This window comes from Acomys minous (assembly GCF_964271855.1).
Source record: "Acomys minous genome assembly, chromosome: 7".
Classification (NCBI taxonomy): Eukaryota; Metazoa; Chordata; class Mammalia; order Rodentia; family Muridae; genus Acomys; species Acomys minous.
The window spans coordinates 120,446,397-120,451,048 of NC_140488.1; the positions used below are offsets into that span (position 1 = coordinate 120,446,397).

The 4,652-nt window shown below is 38.7% G+C and overlaps 1 pseudogene across 1 annotated transcript; it reads left to right on the forward strand.

The window, feature by feature from the left end:
* The first annotated feature begins 556 nt into the window (after positions 1-556).
* Positions 557-1,316, forward strand: LOC311601622 (small ribosomal subunit protein eS4-like; annotated as a pseudogene). The gene has a single exon. The product of its transcript is annotated as a small ribosomal subunit protein eS4-like (transcript).
* The last annotated feature ends 3,336 nt before the right edge of the window (positions 1,317-4,652 follow it).

Below are 4,652 nucleotides of genomic sequence, written 5' to 3' on the forward strand. Positions count from 1 at the left end.
AAAGACCATAGAAGTAACTGACTGACTTGTTAAAAAGTCACCAAACTAAATGCACATCACTTGCTTCACAAAAGACTAATTCCACATACTGCTTTGCTTAGTGCTGGCATCTACTCCCCGCCCCGGCAACATTATAGAGTTTCTATGATGCTCTATTAGATGTAGATATTCTTCCTGAAAACAGTCTTGTCAAGGAAATTCGCTGTTAGTACCCACTATTTGCTTTTTGTAGGCAAGGAGTGAAACAGTTGGTTAACTTACCACCAGAGGGCAAAGGTTTGTAGGTGAGGGAGCAGAAGGAATATACAGTCAGCTCTGCTTAGTACATACGATGGATAATACTGAATGTCAATCTGACAGAATGTGGAATAGTTAATACCAGATGTCAGCTTGACAGGCTCTAGGATCAACAAACAAGCCGCTTAGCATAACTGAGGAATTATCTAGATTAGGTTAACTGCTGGCCTTGCTTGGGAGATTGTATCTTGATTGGTTTAAACAAGGTGGGAAGGATCACCCTAAAATTGGGTGGTGGGTCTCTTTTCATTCCCAGGGCAGCCATGGCTTGTGGTCCCAATAAACATGTGAAGCACATAGCAGCTCCAAAACATTGGATTCTGGATAAATTGATTGGTGTGGTTGCTCCTCGTCCAACCACTGGTCCCCACAAGCTGAGGGAATGTCTGCCTCTGATCATTTTCCTAAGGAATAGAACTAAGTATGCCATGACTGGAGATGAAGTAAAAAAGATTTGCATGCAGCACTTCATTAAGATTGATGGCAAAGTCAGGACTTATAAAAACCTACCCATCTGTGTTTATGTATGTTATTAGCATTGACAAGACTAGAGAGAACTTCTATCTGATCTATGACACCAAGGGGCATTTTGTTGTCCTTTGTATTACATCTGAGGAGGTCAAGTATAAGTTGTGCAAAGTGAGAGAGATCTTTTTGGGCCCAAAGGGAATCTCACACCTGGTGACCCATGATGCTCACACTATTCACTACCCTAGTCATCAAGGTTAATGACTCCATTCAGATTGATTTGGAGATAGGCAAAATAACAGACTTCATCAAGTTTGATACTGGGACCCTGTGTATGGTGGTTGGAGGTGTTAACATGGGAAGAATTGGTGTGATCACCAACAGAGAAAGACATCCCAGCTCTTTTGATGTGGTTCATATGAAAGATGCCAATGGCATAGGTGTTGCCACTTGGCTTTTCATTTTTGTTATTGGCAGGGGCAAAAAACCATGGATTTCTCTTCCCTGAGGAAAAGGTATCTGCTTCACCATTGCTGAAGAGAGAGACAAGAGGCTAGCAACCAAACAGCAGTGCGTGAAATGTATAGAGAAGTATTTGTACTCCTGCTACAAGCCTTTTTAGATGGCATCCTAGATTAAACAGCATGGCGATATAGAAAAATTGGGTGAAGGTACCATCCAAAGTGGGTTGGCATCTTGGAATGAAGAAATAAGAGAAAACAAATTGAGTCACAGTCATTCATCTTGGCTTTCTGACTGTGTATGAAATGTGACCATCCACCTTGAATGGACTGTACTCTGGAACTGTGAGCCAAAACAGACTCTTTCTCTTGTACATTGCTTTTGTCAGGGTATTTTAACACAGTGACATGAAAAGAAACTAAGACAGTATACGATAGCAGACCAGGTATGCACACACAGATGCACGATTAGGATCTTCTTCTATACCCATATGTAGCACTATGTACTGTTAAGATTCACTTACCACATTGTTACTATAGCATGAAAGTAGATACAGGCAAGATATAAACCACTGACATGCTGTGTCTCAATAAAACTTTCTTTACAAACAAACAACAGCCATGATGGCTGTAGCTTGCTGAATTCTGCCACACATTCTTTGTGAGACTCACAGCAGATTGCTTATGGTGAAAATTGTTCTTACTGAGGTCATCATTGTCATCGTCGTCGTCGCCTTGTGCTTCTTGGAATGCATTGCTGTCACATACTCTCAGAAAATGCAACATCAAATGTTCCTAGACACATCTTACTAGTGAGGAAGGCAAATGCTCTGAAGGTTGATGCTTGTGGCCATGCAGGCAGTATGCTAAAAGCATCTGGTGGCCATGTAGGAAGCATGCTGGGAGCAGCATGTGGCCCTTAGATCGCTAAGCATCTCGTCTATGTCAGTGAACTCTAGTAAGATCAGATTCTTATATGTTTGTATGAGATCATTTCATTATCTGATACTCCAAATGATAAATATCAAACATTTTCACTTCTGAGACACAAAAGCTACAAGGAGAGAAAAACAGAAAGGCATTTATTTATATTATAGTAAGCTTCTAAAAATTATGTCCCTGAATAGGCCTTTTTTTCTTACTTTCTGTCTGGTTATTACCATCTTTATTTTCCAGTTGTAAAAAGTATATGCTTGCCATTTGTCTGCCGAACAACACAGCCTTCAATGCACAGCCATGCATGCATAAAATAATTAGGAAATTATCTGACTGATTAAACAGGCATGCTAAGCCACAGCCATCCTTAGAGCATGCCCTTATCCAGCAGTGCCAAGCATCACCTGACTCATAGTGCAAAGACCCTGACCAAGGGGAGATTTCCAAAGAGAAATTGCACATTTCATAGCCAGCAATATTTGTAAAAGCTATTTTCAAGCAATTATGTGAAATAATTTCAGGAGATCAATTTGATTTTTTTAGCATGATGATTCAACAAAATGAAAAGCTTCAGAGAAAGAGAGAAAAAAACTCAGGTAATTTCCTCTCTGAACACAATTCAACCTGTATTCTCTCAGAGCTTCATTGGACACCAAGTGTCCTGTGGTTACTTATTTGTAAATCTTCATTGTCAAATTAGCAAAGCTAGAGTTCACAGCTTCTGGGAGTCCTGTGGGTAGAAGTTCAATAGCGAAAACTAGGACTGGGTTGATGCTGACTGTGCTAAGGAGAAAATATCTATAATCAATCACTGTGCCCTCAAACACAGCCACCCAAGTCTCAGACCCAGTAAAAGAGGAGAAGGGGAATTGCCTTACTCAGATGAATAGGTGGATGAATAGATGGAAAAACAATAGATTATATGAGTTAGATGAATACATACAGAGACAGATGATTGATAGATTGATACATATATACATAAAATGATAGATACATATACATACATAGATGATACATACATACATAGATACAAGTGATAGATAATATATAGCTGACAGATGATAAAATAGATAATAGATAGATAAGAGGATAGGACAGAAGGAGAGAGAGAAGGTGGATGTACACATAACTCATACAGTAGACGGCAGATAATTAACTAGATAACATGATAGACAATAAACATTTCCATACTTATATACGTACTTTACATAAATGTGTGCACACAAAAGATAGGTAAAAATATACATATGTAAATTTCTTAACCTACTTTAAAAATCTTAGGTGTTGGTGACTACTTGGGCATAGGTGGAAAAATTGTCACTCATCTAACTTTGAGAGTGATGGAACCCAATTTTAAGAGCCAAGAGCAGTCAACCACTAGGAATTGGTACTTTGCCTAGATGACATCCAGCAATTACTACTCAGAGAGGAAGCTGTAGCAGCCCACATTGTGCTGATGAATCTCCATGACAACTGAGCTTCAGTGCATTTTGTAACTGGTAGGAAGATTACAGATCTCTAGAGTTGTTCATCTGGGATTAAAGCCCAAACCCACAAACTTTGCTGTCTACCCCACTCTATTATCATTCTGAACTTCCATTAGGAAGGTCCCCTGGATGCTACGAAGGGCAAGGCCTAAACCACCCAGAGCTCCTAATTGGCGGTGTTCCCCTTTGTTGACATGGTTGCACAAAACTATGCCTCATCCAAACATTTGAGAGAAACTAAGCTGCCAGACAAAGAGACAAAAACTACAGTAATGAGCTAAGACAGTGCTCAAAATTATTTAACCAAGACTGTGGCACCTGCAGCATTCCTTTGTCACCTGTAGCTGTGTAAGGTTGAGGCCTGTAAGCTTTTCCCAGTCCAGTTTAGCACGTTCACTGGTGTCATCCCTGACCACTTCACATTTCGGCAGTCATGTTGGTGAGACTTTATATAGCTTCTGATACTACAAAGAGACACAATCTTACAGCAAAGTCCCTGAACCATTAATCAATGGTTCTATGAATGAGTATTATTAGATGATAACACAGTAGATAGAATTAAAATGTAATGATTGATAGTCATCAGAATGTTAAAGAAAGGGCTTGTAAATGTCAGTTTGTGACAGCCAATTAAATAAAAGGCACAGTCTTTTCATACATTTCTTTTTAAAGATTTACTTATATTTTTGGTGAGTATGAGTATTTTGCCTACATATATCTAATTGTACCATGTGTGTGCCTGGTCATAAGAGGGTGTTACAAATGTGGATAGAATGGGGACAAGAGTGGATAATGAATGAAAATGATCAAGATGTATTATATGTGTAAATGAAAATACCATAATGAAACCCATTATCTTTTATAATTAATATATACTATTAAAATATTTTAATATAGTTGCTTCAGTACTGATAGTTCAAATGTTAGCAAGTTTTTGAGAAATTTGAGTTACAATGTCTTACAATTTGGTGTAAATACATCAATTTAAGCTTCTCTAGCTTCT